Source organism: Python bivittatus, unplaced genomic scaffold (genome assembly GCF_059951505.1).
Source record: "Python bivittatus isolate LINGU-HERP-01145 unplaced genomic scaffold, Pbiv_v1 ctg000020_np1212, whole genome shotgun sequence".
Classification (NCBI taxonomy): Eukaryota; Metazoa; Chordata; class Lepidosauria; order Squamata; family Pythonidae; genus Python; species Python bivittatus.
Window position 1 is genome coordinate 29,734,669 of NW_028277030.1, and position 17,505 is coordinate 29,752,173.

Here is a 17,505-nt window from a genome sequence, read left to right on the forward strand (position 1 = left end):
TGCCGTAGCTCTTATGTGATGATATTACAAATCAAAGTGTACTGTATGCATAATTAGTATCTTTCTGGTGTTCTTTCTTATCATTATATTTTATTTCTCTTTATTTATTAATGAGGTTGATATCCTGCCTTTCATTCAGGGGCTCAAGGTAGTGCATACCTTGGTCCTCCACCCATTTTTCCCCACAACAACCCTGTAAGGCAGGTTTGGTTGAGAGTCCCTCAAAGTTGCTCAGGGACTTTTACAAAGATATCTATAATTTGTATTTAGGAATGTATAAATACACAGACACATATAAAGAGAAAGAAAGAGAAAATACCAGTGTGGTACAGTGCTGGACTAGAAAGGGGGAGATCTAAGTTCTAGTCCATCTCAGCTTGAAAGCTCCCTGGGTCACTTTGGGCCAATCACTCTCTCCCAGCCCAACCTACCTCACAAGGTTGTTGTTATACCAAAAGTAGGAGGGAGGAGCATTAGGTTTTGTATACTGCCTTGAGTTGACAAAAAATAAAGGTGGAATAAAAATCTAATAAGAAATAAGACGTAAAATAAGTGATATGGTGTTTTCTTTCTCTTTGTATATATGTGAAAAGAAAGAGAGATAGAGTACCATATTACACAAAGATATATATAATTTATACTTACGCATTTTATAAATTATGTAACAGTATTTATTTTACAACTGCCACTGGGAGTTGGAATAACAATAATAATAATAACCTGAATCAATCCACTTGACAAATGAAGTTCTCTTCTTTGAAGACTATGGACTATAACCTACCACTCTAGTCAATATGGCTTGGGCGGGGAGAGAGAGAGAGAGAGAGAGAGACAGCAAATAGTCAAATGGAGTGTTTCTTTCTTTCAAGTCTTATAGTAATATTCATCTTTGACCAATTTCCAAACCTGGTGTCCTCCCTATGTATGAGATTAAACTTCCCATCTCCCTCAGCTAACCCTGATGGGCCTTGTAAGCAAATATATCAGGAAGGCATCAACATCAGGAGATGTGACATAAGATATCATTTTAAAAATTTCTAAAGGAAGGAAGGGAACTAGTCTGAGCCATGCTGAATCTTTTATTCGCTAATTAAAGAAACAGAAGACATGATTTGACATAAATCCATAGACATACCTGCACTCTCTTCTGGAAGCAGTCTTATGCCTGGTGACGGTTAGTGTGACTATGGACAAACACTGACATCCTGTGACCAGACTGGGTAACAGCAACTTCCTTCTTCTTGATTGCTTCAAACAAATACTTGAGAGACTCTTATGAAACAAAATTAGTATTCCCAAATCACGGCAAGTAACAGCTCCTTCTGCATTCATCACACTTTATCTGGAATATTGTGTGTCCAGCTCTGAACATCATGCTTTAAGAAAGACGGGAGCAAACTGGAAGTGGGTCAAGGAGGGCAATTAGGAAGGTCAAAGATATGGAAAACGTCCTTTGAAGGTGCTGGGTTCATTTAGCCTGGGCCAAAGAGGGACTTCGGACAGCATTCTTGAAATAGCTAAAGGCCAGGACGTTCTCTGCTGCTTCAGAGGGCATGACTAAATCCAATAGGCCAAATTCTTGGACTGAACTTTTCAGAAACTTCTTGATAAAGGAGTCCAACAATACAGTAATGTTACCCACCAAAACTGTGGTAGATCAGGCTGGCCAGCAGCAATTGCCTGCATAAAGCTATCTTTTTAAGCCCTCTTCTTGTAAGACCAATCTAAGTCATACTTAAAACAAACAATCCTCCCTGCATTTCTTAATTTTTCTGTAAAGACCAACTGCAGGACTCTGATGCAGATAAAAAGGTGAGTACTTTTCCTCATGCCATTTCAAAAAGAAACTACAACAGTTATCCCTACTCTGGTATCTCCCTTTCAAACAGCTTGGGGAGGAAGCCACGTTCCTTACAAAAACCGTGCAAGAGGAAAACATTGATGCTTATCTCCCCGTTGTGCTCCTGATTCCGATTGATCCCCTGCAGTTGCTAATTAAAAATGAATGGATAGATAGATAAACGATTGAAGAATGAATGCATGCAGGCCCATCTGATCGTGTGTTTTAAACAGGAGTAAGGAACACATAGCTTTCCACAAGAGATGTGGCTGATCTGTAGCAACCAACTACTGCAAGCAGCAAGGCCAATGGTGAGGAATGTTAAGAGTTCACATTTCATCTGGAAGGGCACACGCTTTTTATGCTTAATATATTGTCTAGTTCACGGGAAATAAAATCTATATTCTCCAGATGAAGGATTTTATCCAACATCTGTTTCTGACACAATGCCTGAGAGGAAAAGGGAGATAAAAGATCAAGTCGTAGCAGGATGGTGGAATTTATCCAGCACAAATTGCGGTGGTGGTTTCTCTTGCTTGCTTGCTCTATCTCACTTCGTTCAGTGCCAGTTCTGATAAGATTCATAATATTGTACTGAGTCATTTTTGAAAAGTCCCATGATGCAATCCAAGAATTCTGGCGAGGATTGAAATGCCATGTAATCTAGGGCGCTAAGAGAAAACACTTCTGGTTCCACTGTCATTTCTACGCTTTCCATATGCACAATGACTGTGAGTCCTCTTCAAATAAGACAGCAATGTCTGCAAGGAAACGGGGGGTCAAAAAGTGAAGATGGTGGTCTTGACCCCGCAGTCAAAGCCCTACCCTTTTGTACATGCATGAGATATCAACACACGTACAAAAGGGAGAGGGCTTTGACTCTGCAATCACAACTGCCTCCTTGGTTTTTTTTTTTTTTTACCCCCTCCCCTCCCTCCTCCTGCAGATGTCCTGGGAAATCATTCATTTAAGCAGTCTTTTCCTTTGTTAGTCTTTCAAGAGCCACAAGATTCTTGGTTGTTCGTTCAGGACTCGTTCTGAAATGGTGAAGCACTCCTGGTGCTATTTCTCAATCTTAAGTTTTACAAAGATGTTTTTCTTTGAGGGGCGAAGAACAAGAGGAGAGCTACTCTGGATTATCCCTTCCAGCAAACGGTGGCACCGTCGCTCACCAGAACCCAAATGAAATCCAACAAGCAAAACACTGTCTCCCACTCCTGCAGCCTCTGCTTCTAAAACCAGCAACCTGCTATCAGGACTAGTGGCCATGCTGAATCCCTGGCAACTCCCAATTTAAAAGATCAGGTAGTAAGTGATGGCGAAGAGCCACAGCCAAAATATTCTGCTAAATAGAAAGATCTGACACGTGGGCAGCTCCAGTTCATCTGTTCATCTGCTAAAGATGCTGTTGTCAAATCTTCTGCATACTGAGTTAAATATCCCTGTGTTTTTTGCAAGTATTTGCACTGGTTCTGGTGGAGAGGCAAGGGTGCTCCTAGACCACGACAACTCAGTAAAACGTCTTTTGGAAGTGGAAGGCTTTTTCTTTAGAGCAGTGAAGATGATATCTATACCATCTATCTTAATATAAAAAGCAATAAAAGGGATAAATGTAGATCACAGAAAAATGAGAAGATATAGTACAGATCTACCAATACTATATTGATTCAGCATTTACTCCTTTATGGGCTAGTTTTTAGAGATACACACAGACACATAGACATTTCTTTGAGGGTGGTGTTTTTCTTGTTAATTTGGGATTGCTATTCATGTTTCTAAACTTTTTTGGGGGTGGAAGTATTGTCTTGCAGAATAAATAAATAAATAAAGGATAAATAATAAATAATCCCACCCCAGCTGCATTCAGATGGTTAGTTGCTGGAAGGGAAGAAGAGGTTGTACTTAAAAGCAACAGTGTGTATGTATACATTGGTAAGTATGTGCATATGTACATACATAAGACATACATACTCAATACATACATAAAAGATACTCTTGAGCTATACTGATGCCCTTAATCTGCCATGTTAAGAGAACATTCAGATGGGTTGGCACCAGAGCGCCAGGGGCTTGACTAAACCCAAGAAGTAATCATGTGCCAGGTGGGAATGTTAGCCTGTTTAGCTCAAGAGAGTCTACTTTTGCTGGCAGCAGCTCTTCTGATTCTCCAGCCAGGTTTTTCCCATTTTCTGCTACCTAGTCTCCCTAACTACAAATGTCAGAGCCTGAACTTGGTCTGTAGCCTCTGGGCTCTACCACGCACTGGATCATTTTTCCCAATGAAGAGGTATCTGGGTCAGATGGGTCTGTGCAAAGGCAGCAAGGCAGACTGCGCATAGATGGAGGAATCATCACAGATTCTGCTCCCGGTAACTGAAGAAAAGAGAGCCAGGCGCTTCTTGCTATAACTGAAGCTGGAGGGGGAAAGTGGATGTTTCCTTCTTCTCTGATGTGCTCCCTGAAATTCAGCCACATGTTTGAGAAGAGCTGATAGAGAAATGGGTTAGGGAAGACAGTGGAATTACACACTGCCAGTGTGTAGCAGCACACAGGCTGGAGGAAAAATAAGTTCCCAAACCCTAGACAATGCAATACTCTGGAGTAGCCATCCCCAATCTGTTCCTTCCAGATAAGTTAGGACTGCAATCCTCAGATCTTCCCTGACCATGCCCCACATCTGGCTGGGAAATCTGGGAATTGTAGTTCTAACTCAGCCAGAGGCTATTGGTGAAGAAAGAATATAAGAAACGGCTTGTGCTCAATCAGACCATTTAGCCCTGTACTGGCTGGTGGTGGTTCTTCAGGAATTCAGCCAATGTGTAGATGCTGGGATTGAACCTGCAACCTTTTGTGTGCGAAGCATGTCACCTGCCACTGAGTAACGGCCCTTTCCTTTGCTGACTTTGATCTTCCTTTCTTTTCAGAAAACCAAACAAGTTAAACTAAATAAATTCTCCAAGAGAAAGAGGATTCCAGGCAGACTGAGTCAATATTAATTACGACTGATATACCGACTTGAAAGCAATATGGATTGTGTTGGTACCTGCAGTCACCATGCACAACACTATGGAAATGAAGAACCTTATTGCACGAGAAGGACAAAATGAAAAAAAAAAAAAAAGCAGTTACTTGGAAGGCAAAACCGCATGGGTCAGTTTTTAAAAGAGTGCCAGATTTTCACAGGTCAGCCCCTAAATAAATATATGAGACAATGTTCTTTGCACCATGTTTTTGGGGGGGGGGGGTTGAGGTAGAGAGAACATCCATAGTGATTGCTCCTCAACTTGCTTCGTTAGTGAAAGAAAGACAAACAGAGGGTTCTAAACATGTTGCTTAATTAACTCCAAGAGTGTGCCTGATGTGATACAGCTTGTTCCTTATGAATGTTGTCCAATTTAGTTGGCAGGTTACATTAAATGATCTTCTCTCTTATTCCAGTGAAGATCTAGAAAGGAGCAGAGGATGGAGTTGACGAGATCTTCAAAAACAGAGAGGTGAGAAGTTTAAAGAACAAAAGGCAATGTACAAAGTGGGGTGTGCACTTGGTAGAAGTTCAGAGAGAAAGATATGGAGAGGTAATGGAAACGATATAGTTAATTTCCCTTTCTCTTATCTTCATGCCTTTAATTGCTTCCACTTATTATTACTTACCCTTTTCTGAACGTGGCATAATATTATGTTATGGAAAAGGGAACAGCATGATGAATGAATGTGTGTGTGTGTATGAAGAATGAATTCACACTATACTGTCACCCTATCAGAAAGGACTGATCTGAGAACAGCTACAAAGGGTAATTCTGCACATTTACAAGAGAAAAAAAAAACAGGAAGGAAGGATGAAGCTTTCTTGCATTTCAGCATAACACGCACAAGGGTAGCTACACAAATGAATCCGAAGTACACACATTCCACGCCAGATACTCCCCACAATAGGGCAAATGTCAGAATCTCCCATTACCTGTTGCTCAGGAAACATAATTCACACGGGGATTCTCCGTTCTCCATATTCTTTTACTTTGCAAAGCTCTCTGCTAAAATGTTAACAGTAGGTTTATGAACAGCAGGTTCACAGGAAATAAAAATACATCATGCTTTTAATATTTACTTTTTCAGAATGCTTCTTGTTGACTTTGTGTTTTTTAAAACTACAATATAACTAATAGTCCACATACCAAAATAAGCGACTGTTGGAAAACAGTGGCTTCTGGGGAAATTTGAAAAGTAGGTAGAAATTCATTGACCTGATCAGCAGCAAGTTCCAGCTTGAGCTCAGATCGATATCCCATGCACACACACATGAGAAATGGAGACAAGCAATCAATGGCATCCACGTGTGTGTGTGTGTGTGTGTGTGTGGGCATCAAAACAGGCATGATGGTGGTCCCAGCATCATAATGCAAGTCCCATCCCTTCTCTATATGTGTCTGTCACAAGCATGTACAAAATGGGTGGGCTTGAATCACAGTGATGCCTCTACCACCTTGCCTTTTTTGACACACACACACACACACACACCATGGAAAGCAGTCATTTTAACAAAAGTGATCAGAAACCAGTTTCACCTCTCCCTAAAGTATATATTATTTATCTAGTTGCATTGTTGTCTATGCTCAAGCAGGACTTGCAGATTCTGGGGGGAAAACCTGCGTAAGTTGTTTGTCTCTGAAAAGCACGTTGTCCTTCCTTTCTGGGCTCACTTTCAAAATTGCAGGTCAGAGTATTACAATGAAAAGATTTGCTAGAAATGTAGCTCCAGCATAATACATTCCAATTTACATTTCATGATGAATTTTATTCTCTGGAAGTAGCCAAAGACTGAAATCTGAACATTACCGCTGTGAATCCCATTTTATTATATATACAGAATTTTGCAGGATATATAATCATTTAACTGCGTAATCATTTGGATTTTATGATTTCAAACTGCGAGCAAATGCTGTAACTATAATTTACTATTTCAGCACTAAGTCCAGAGTTCTCCCTCTGCTCTGCTCCACTAATGCCACACTATGTATAGTTTTTACTAAATCCCTCTTGTAAATTTCAGTCTTGAAGTCACTGTCATGTAACAGATGGGGGTTTAATTGCCTATCTTAAGTGGTACTTCAAGATGTTCTCTGAGTTGCTTTTTAAGACAAAACATGTTTAGGAAAAAAACCCTCAGAGTACAATACGTAATTGGGAAATGTAGGGCATTCCCACATCCTACCCACTTCCCTTTGAAGTTACCCCACAATTGTTGAACTTCTGCTGGCTTTGGAACATTGAAGATATGCCAAGAACACTCTGAGCCAATGAACGCTCCTTCCAGCTCGCCAATAGGAGAGTGCAAAGAAGGCATTGAATTAGTGCTCCGCCCCCACTAACAGAAGTTTGCACACAAAAGGGAAGGAAATAAATTGCTAGGAGTTCTCCCTCCTTCTTTCCCATCCACATGTTCAGGGCACATTGTGCCTGTTCATGTGACCATTTGCTGAGAATCTCAGTGGTTATGATGAAGTCAACTTCATTTTGTTGGTTGACTTGGCCTCAGGCTGCATGATAAATATCAGGTCTATGCAAAATAAGACGACACCCATCCACAGTGCAGTGGTGGATGAACAGCCAGACCCAGCATGCATCACTGAAACCTCAGCAGATGAAGATGAGGCTGGAATTTTGTCAGAGAATTGCTTACCCAGGTTTCATGTCCTCCATCAGATAGGATGCCACAGAGGGTTACAGCAATTGTTCATGACACGTTTACAGGTGGTGAAGATTAGACAGAGGATCCTGGGTGAAACATTTTATCTAGATCCTTTCCGGTCAGGATTCAGACCCAGGCATGGGAGAAAACAGCAGCGGTGGCTCTGGTAGATTACCTCTGATAGGGGACCTGGCAAGTGGATCCACCTGATACACTTAGACTTTTTGATACTATCAACCATAGCATTTTGCTGGACCACGTGCAAGAGTTGAAAGTTGGGGATACCATTCTGCAGATATTTCACTCCTATCTCAGTGGAACATTCAAGGCAGTCATAATGTGGAAAAAGTAGTCAAATTCATGGTTGCTGTAATGTAGGCTGCCATAGAGTTGGGTTCTCTCCTCACTGGTATTTAACACTTATCTAAAGCCACTAGGAAAAGACACCCATTGGTTTGGGGTGAGATATCACCAGTACACTGATGATACTGTTATTGTTGGAGGTCTAGATCCAATGGCATTGACTCTTCAGTAAATAATAATAATAATAATAATAATAATAATAATAATAATAATTTATTAAACTTACATTTGATGGCCTATTGATCACAAGGGAGCAGTAGGATATAGATAGTTATCACTCTGCCAGCTTTTTGTCTAAGAGATTGATAATCTGAGCTCACTTCCTGCAATTTTTCATTCCAGGCATGCACAAACATACACATAGAGCACATGCTCTTTTGGCACCCCTTCTGATAGGTTTCCCTATCACTATAGTGTATGTCCTGTAAGTGAATCTTTGTGTTATAGTTATAAAACCCACTTCACTAATCATTGTTTAGGTCAAATTCATGCTTTCAAAAATACTCACACACTCACACAGAACACTTCTGTTACATATTGCCATCCCAGAGGAAGTCAGAGATACTACGGCAGTCCTGACCTGGTGCATGGAGGGTGTAAAGATTTGGATGAGCCATAACAAGGTCAGCTGAACCTTAGCAAGACAGTGTTATTATTTGTCCAGAAACATCTTGGCTCAATGATGGCCTAGGTGGTAGCTTTGGATAGGATTGCCCTCCCCCTAAAGGAGCAGGTCCACAACCTGGCATCCTCCTGGACTCAGAGGTCCTGTTGGAATAGTAGATGTAAGCTATGGCCAGGAGTCCTTCACTTAGCTTAGGCTGGCATACCAACTGTGTCCTACCCAGACCAAATAGTCCTTAAACAGTGACTCATACCTTCATCATCATACAATTGGGCTACTGTAATGCATTGTCCAGGGGCTGCCTTTGAAGACAACCTGAGAACTACAGTTGAGTCCACAATGTTATCAGGCTCAAATTATCCTGCTTCAGACACAATATGCAAAGACCCAGCTCTCTGGAGAAGGCTCTAATGCTGGGATAAGTGGAAAGAAAGAGATGAGGACAACCAGCAGCAAGGTGGATGGACTCAGCTACAGTAGCCACAGGTGCATCATTGGAAAAGCTGAAGGACCAGGTTAGGGACAGATTGTCATGGAGAAAATCTGCCTATGTGGTCACTAAGAGGCAACAACAACTTGATGTTGATGATGATGATCATCATCATCAATCAGAATGTTAGTGGGCAAGAACTATTCTTGTAATATAATACCATTCTCTGGTTATCAACAGGTTTTGAAGTCCAATTCAACGTGCTGGTTTTGGCCTCAAAACCCTTCATGGATTTGGCTCCAGGAAACCTTAGGGACTATCCCCCCCAGGTAGAATCTGCAGGGAGGGGATGCAAGGGGACATGGGCCAAAGGTTAGCTCCTCGGTGCTGGCCTTCAGGCTGTGCAATATTCTCCCTCTGGAGCATTCTGGCACATTCTTTCCTGATTTTCCACAAAGCTGTGAAGATGGTTTGTTTCAGTAGTGCACTTGGAGCTTGATTTTTCAGGACTGTTTGATTTGATTGCTGTTGATATGAGAATTTTATGGTGACTGGACTGCTTTTTTTATGGGGGTTGTTTTTTTATCGCATTGGATTGTTTGGTTTATTGTACTTTTAATCTGATTATTGTAAACCAGCCAGAGTATAGGAAAGCAAATACATGTTGCTTATTCATCACTGAGGAAAAGACAAAGAGAGTATCAAGAAACAGGACATGGACTGCATAAAAAATGATATTTGTGTGTTTTCATGTCTAGACATACATTTAGACACAATGACTCTCCTTTAGATAGCAAAGACTCTTGTGGCCCATGAAAGATTTAACAAACGTATTCTTCCTTTAGCTTTAGTGAAACACAACTGACTTAATGAGACCCAGGGGCATCTGCAGGGGGGGCAAAAGGGCAAGATGGTAGGCATGGCCATATGACTGAAACCCACCCCTTTTTACAAGCATACATCACTGATGCATGAACAATGGGCTGGGCTTCAATTGTGTGGTCAACCCACCACCTTGGCCTTTTGCTCCACCTCCACAGATACCCCTGATGAGATGCATGGGAAAGGCAGTAGCACATGGGGGTCGAAAAAGTCAAGATAGGGCCCACAACTGCATGATTTAAGTTGTGCAATGCACATGTTAAAAAGCCAGTGCTTTGATTGGGCAGACACATCCCTCATCTTTTGACTTCAAACACCTCTGGATAGAAGGACAGAGTTGACATCTGGGTCTGCCATAGAATTGGACTCCTGTATCTGTATCGGTGCAGCATGGTCCGAATTTGATGGTTAGTAGCACTTTCAAGTTAGGTGATTGTCTGCAAGTATGGGTCCACCCCATCAGACCTGCGAGATGGGATTTTTATTGTGCCAGATTAGGCTGTAGACTATGGATGCATCTCAGCATCCTAGAGAACATTCTGAATGCAAGACTCATAGGTCTGCTCAGTCATTTAGGCATGCCTCTCTCTCACTGCATCTTTACAGCAGAATATCCACATTATTTGCAGCAATGATGAAACCTGAATTATTTTTCTAAAACAGCAGTGGAAGTTATTTCTAAAGTTCTAGCCTATGATTAAAAAGCAGTCCTGGGCTACTCTAACCAAAACACATCCCAAAATCAAACTTGTACAGCTGGGCTATGATCAAATTAGCTGAAGCAGCAAAATAGGAAATACTACAAACAACCTTTTTACAGTATGGTCTACGGCAGACACGGTTCATGCTTGCCCCTGTGTGTGTGTGTGTGTCTGTGTGAGTGTGAGTGTGTTTGCCTGAGGATGCATCTCATCTCTGAATAAACCATAAGTGTTTCCAGGGCAGCAAAGTTCAATGATGTACAACTCTGACAAGTACAATTCAATTTAAACAGATGACAGAGAGAAAAGCCAGATCTCTGCATGGGAAGCCTGTAATCAAGGAGGATAATGAAGGAACGTATTTAAGTGCCCAAATTCCAAGAGGATAACCATAGGCAAATTATTTGTCAGTGTCCACGTTCAGCTCACACTAAGGCAGGGAGCTTTTCTGATGCCATGATGTAATGTGCAAGGAAGAGAGTTGTGATGTTTAAGAACAATTATGGCACAAAGGTGGGGAAAGGTGCATGCGCGCGCGCACACACACACACACATCAGATGCGATGTTATGTGTACACATAATGGCATAGAACTGTGCACATGCCTTACTTGTGCATATCATACATCTATGTACCTTTTAAAATTTGGATGATCTGTATACAGTACACATATGCCTGACCATTCTCTCACCAAAGACAATGGGTGCCTACATGATAGGAAATTCCTAGTAGCATATTTCCTACGGTGCCATTTCCGGAATCAGCATCATTGGAAACATAATTTCCCAGACACCTGGATTTCCATCCTAAAATTAAGTGGAAGCTCTATATTCTCTAAATCAAATGGGAAGGGGGAGGGTAGTTTCTTTGAAAGCTCTTCAGGGGATTGGGATATTAACTAATCAATCAATTTAAAATATTGTAGTCAGTGGAATGATAGTGCTTCCAAATGTAGAGCTACCCACTTTTTTTTAACGATCAGAATATTCATGACCTTCTCTAAACTCAGAATACTGTTGGAGTTTCCTTTTTCCTTCTTATAATGCATTCCCCCCCTCATTTATTTATTTATTTATTTTAAAACATTTAAAGAATAAAATAAATGACTGCATTAAAGAAAAGAAGAAGAAAATGAGAAAAGACATAGTGGCTGAAAAATAAGATCTCAGCACATAAAGAGAGACTTTACAATTGTCATACAATTTAGTATCCATTATTTCATTGATTAAATAATTGCGTATATAGAACTAAAATCATTTATCATCTTCAGAAATAATTGTAAATTACTACATAGCTCTAAACTGTAATATTTAGATTGATGTCACCATTATTTATCATTACCTAAAATAAATGTACATGATCTTATAAAAAAAAAGGAAAAGGAAAACATAAAAATAAATGCTAAAAACAATCAGTGAAAACACTATTAAGTTCTAAATTCCCTCCCATTGTCCCCAGCTGGTTATTACATCAATTTATTTATAAACATTAAAACTGCTTCTGGTTACTATCTTTACATCAAATATTTTCAGAATACATTTCTTTAATCCCATTCTGTATTGTACACTAAGCATTTCCAATAATTTTCAATAAGATTACTGCAAGAATGTCAATACTCATAGGCAACAGGATAGTCTCTGGGTTTTCCCTATCATGAAAATATAACGAAGCAGAACATGCAGCATTCCTAAGGGAAATATTGTGCAAATATCTTCAAGTGGATCTGGGAGCAGAGAAATGGAAAATTGCTAGAGATGTTCTCAAAACGTGCTCAGTATGCTGGAAGTGTTACAAAAGAGGATGTCATTAGCTTGGAAAAACTCCCTGAAGATGTGTCCATGTACACAGCAACATATTGCAAAAAAGAAACAAAACATAGGAAAGATACTAAAATACATGGGTTCTCTGCTCCATGAGAAAAAAGGGGGTGGGGGGTGGGACTAGCCACATTGGCCGAATGACAATTTGAGGGGCTCTGCAGCACTTCAGATTCTGCTTTGGAGGCTATTGTGCTTTTGAGGGCACAAACATAGCACTTGTCTACAATGACTCAGACAATTTACACCTTTTCCTAGGGTTGTGCGGCTGTCTTTCCTGCCTCACAATTCCATGAAATGGTGTGTTTGACTTAGAGACTGACACTACAGGTAGTTCTCATTTAGCAACCACAATTGGGACTGGCAACTCAGTTGTTAAGCAAAGCAGTCGCTAAGTGAAACTATGACTGTGCTTATGATGTTACTTCAGACTTCCTTTGCTTTATGGATCTGCAAAGGTCGTAAATGCAAGGATTGGTCGCAAGGTTACTTTTTCATCACCACAGTAACTGTAAACAGTCACTGTATGAGGCAGTTGCTAAATGAGGACTACCTGTATATGCAGGGGTATCCACAGCATGACTTCAAAATAGTGGGCACAACTGGGCAAGCAAAATCCTGCCTCTTTTTAATTGGCGCACGTTCTGCCTGAATGTAAAAAGAGTGGGACTTTGTCCAGTCACGGCTGCCATTTTGAAGCCAGTGACTGTTTCTTGGACATCCCTAACTACCTACACACACCCTTCCATAGCTTTGTTTTGCCTTCAGATGTGAAACACTGTATCGTCATAATTGTTTTGTTTTGTCTGTTTGCTCCCCTGAGCGCTCTAAGTGTGGAAAGAAGGATATAAGCTGAAACAATAAATAAAACCCAGCTTAATAAAATGACTCATGTAATGTAAAGTGAAAAAGACCATTGTAACCATTTTAAATTGCAATTAAAACCATCCATAGCCCAGAAACACAGTGTTATAATTAACTCTAAAGTGAATAGCCTCCCATTTTCCATCACTATTGGCCCGCTATTGCTTGCAGTGGAACTGGGGGAAACTTGTGGCCATTTTTGGGAAGAGGACACTCTGCAGCTTTTGCTCTGGGGGGCTCCAGGTCTCCTCACTTAAACAGTGGCATTGAGTGTGATTCCAGAAGTGGAGATTTGTATGGCTCCCATCTCATAAGGGTTCCGCAAATCTTTAAAATCTTTTAAAACTTGGTTACATTGTTTGTTGAGACCCTGATGGATTTTTCTTCTGTTTCTGGTAATGCAATGGGTGATTTTGTCCGGGGATACACCTTCTTTATTTTTATTTTTTCCTTTTAACTATTCAAGTCATATGAGAGTCAGGTGGCCTTCCAAATTGAATAAATAAATAAGTAAAATAAAAGTGTTCTGTGATGATGTTTTATCTTTGAATACTTTCTTTTCTTCCTTCCACCCCTTGCTTGCCAGGAAACCTGAGACTGGGCAAATGCCCTCGAATATTAGAAGTTGCTTGGGGGGAAGACCTCTCGCAAGACATATGAATGCTACCCTGTGTTTGTTGAAAGAGGAAAAGGAGGGTGCAGGATATAGGAGGAACAATTCAGCATGTGGAATTGGGGCGAAGCAGAGAATTATATTCATCAGACCCACGTGAAAAAGTGTTAGAGAAGCCAATCTGATATTTTTCCCCTTAAATCAGAGGAGTTCAAAAAAGTCAAGATGGTAGACATGACCGTGCATTTGAAGCCCACCTCTTTTTCAGGTGCAACACAGCAAAAAGAGGAAAGACTTGATTGCAGCGTTGAGGCCACAATACTGACTTTTTTTACCCCCCTGTGGGTACCCCTGCCCCAATGGCTCAGGAGCCATGCTAACTGCTTTCTATATTCTGTAGATATAGTTATATACAGTTGTATGAAAAAGAAAGTACACCCTCTTTGAGTTCTATAGTTTTATGTATCAGGTCATAATAAAAATCATCTGGTCCTCAGCAGTTCTCAAAAATAGGTAAATACAACCTCAGGTGAACAACAACACATGGCATATTACACCATGTCATCATTTATTTTACAAAAAGAAAGCCAAAATGGAGAAGCCATGTGTGAAAAACTAAGTACACCCTTACTGCTCCCATAGGTATGAAGAGGCTGAGTAGCAGCCAGGTGCTGCTTATCGAATGCCCTTGATCAATTGATCATCAGCAAGTGTGACTCCCTGTATAAAAGCCGAAGTTTTAGGAGTTTGTTGGTCTTGAGTATTGAGGTGTGTGTTAACACAATACCAAAGAGTAAAGACATCAGCAATGATCTTAGAGAAGCAATTGTTGCTGCCCATCAAACTGGGAAGGGTTATAAGGCCATTTCCAAACAATTTAAAGTCCATCATTCTACAGTGAGGAAGATGATTCACAAGTGGAAAACATTCAAGACAGTTGCCAATCTTCCCAGGAGTGGATGTCCCAGCAAATTCACCCCCAGGTCAGACTGTGCAATGCTCAGAGCAATTGCAAAAAATTCAAGAGTTACATCTCAGACTCTATAGGCCTCAGTTAGCATGTGAAATGTTAAAGTTCATGACAGCACAATTAGAAAAAGACTGAACAAGTGTGGTTTGTTTGGAAGGGTTCCCAGGAGAAAGCCTCTTCTCTCTAAAAAGAACATGGCAGCATGGCTTAGGTTTGCAAAGTTGCATCTGAACAAATCACAAGACTTCTAGAACACTGTCCTTTGGACAGATGAGACCAAAGTGGAGATGGCTGGCCATAATGCACAGCACCACATTTGGTGAAAACCAAACACAGCATATCAGCACAAACATCTCATACCAACCGTCAAGCACGGTGGTGGAGGGGTGATGATTTGGGCTTGTTTTGCAGCCATAGCACCTGGGCACCTTGCAGTCATTGAGTCGACCATGAACTCCTCTGTATACCAAAGGATTCTAGAGTCAAATGTGAGGCCATCTGTCCGACAGCTAAAGCTTGGCCGACATTGGGTCATGCAATAGGACAATGATCCCAAGCACACCAGCAAATCTACGACAGAATGGCTGAAAAAGAAAAGAATCAAGGTGTTGCAATGGCCCAGTCAAAGTCCAGACCTCAACCCGACTGAAATGCTGTGGCAGGACCTCAAGAGAGCTGTGCATAAACAAATGCCCGCAATCCTCCACGAACTGAAGCAATGTTGTAAAGAACAGTGGGCCAAAATTCCTCCACAATGATGTAAGAGACTGATAAAGTCATACAGAAAATGATTACATCGTTATTGCTGCTAAAGGTGGTTCTACAAGCTATTGAATCATAAGGCGTACTTAGTTTTTCACACATGGCTTCTCCATTTTGGCTTTCTTTTTGTAAAATAAATGATGACATAGTGTAATATGTCATGTGTTGTTGTTCATCTGAGGTTGTATTTACCTACTTTTGAGAACTGCTAAGGACCAGATGATTTTTGTTATGTCCTGATACGTAAAACCATAGAACTCAAAGAGGGTGTACTTTCTTTTTCACATGACTGTAACTCTCTGTCAAGCAGACCCTGTTTAAATAATCCATCACACTAATAAATTCTCTGTGAAAAGAAAATTCCACCAAGTGACCATAGGTTTTTGACATCTTCCTGTCCGCCTAGGAATACTCACAATTGGTTGTTGTTGTTTGTTGGTTTATCTGTTGCATTTCCATTTACTGTCTCAGGACATCTGGCCTTGTATTGGCTGTTGAGTCCCTTCTCAAACATTTGTTCTCTGCAGCCAATATTTGGATCAACTCATAGGTTAGTGATACAATATTATTTCGGACACAGAGATGCCTAGTCAATGCGTGGACCCATCTGTTCCTTTTCTGGCATCTTGGAATCATTAGGATTCTGCTCAAGAAGGCCCCAAATGTTTTGAAATGGATTATATTGAGCTTTTGCTTTTACTGAGTGCCCCAAAGACCCGTTTTCCTTTCAGACAATTAATTTTGTAGCCATGTTTGCCTTTAAGAAAACAAGAAGTGACATTTGTTCCTGATTACTTTATATTAAACCATTTCCTCCCCTAAATACATCCCTGCATCGAACAAGTACACGCCTGCTATGCATTTTATAGGGCGTTATAAAAATGTCAAAACAAATTACACAAGTCCTGTCAGCTCCCTGAAGCAGTTTTGATACTGGTGATGTTTAACTTTCCTGTGCAGTGCGTCCCGCTAGGAGATTGTACAGATGCCTTCCTTATGCGCCTTAGAAGTCACTGCTATGTATAAGCGTGAGACTTGGGAATGTGCAGTACAGTTTGGTTCATTGATTTGCCACAGGCTGCAATACAGAGTAGCAGTGAGGGGAAAGTGCTGGATTTCAGCCAGAGAGACTGAGGTTCAGCCCCATGAAGATGGAGCTCAACTTGGGCCACTTACTCTCTCTTTTTGAAAGCTACCCTCAGTCTCTCCAGCTGGGTGATGCAGAAAGATCTCCAAGAAATAAATGTCTCAACTTACTTCACTAGAGTGCTATGGTGAAAATGAGGGGAGACATTCCCTCCAAAAGGAAGATGCCTTGAGCCACCAGGGAAAATATATATATATATATAAATATAATAGTAAAGTGACATAAGGATATATTTACCTGAAAGGAAGATGAATTTAAGGCCACCATCATACCTGTCTTGTTTATTCTTAGTGAATCTAAGAAAGTTCTTCCTTTTTAAAGTAATTTATTTGAGAAAAAATATTTTTCTTTCAAGTTGACTGAATGGAGCAGCCTAGAAATTCATCAATTAATTAATTTTAATCAAAAAAGGAAGTGATTATTTCAGACATGGAACATTCTTAGTTTCTCACTATTTTGTACAGTTCAACCTAGTTGTTTCGTATAAAGCAACAATTTCATTTTTGCTTCAACACTGTTCCTTAGAGATACAGTCATAAACTTAGTGAATTTATAATAAACATGTATTTATTCATATTGACTAGAGTTTTAGGAAATGCAGCTCCAGGGTACTTGGAATATTTCACATTAACCATTTTGACACTATTAATTATTATTATTATTAATAATAATAATATATGATATATCAACAAAACTTGGAAAATTTTAAAAAGCATAATAACAATAACAAACAAAGCCAAGATCTAAGAGCAAGTTTAAAAAAAAGAAAGAAGTTTACATGTTTTTAGTATATGTCTAATCTTAAG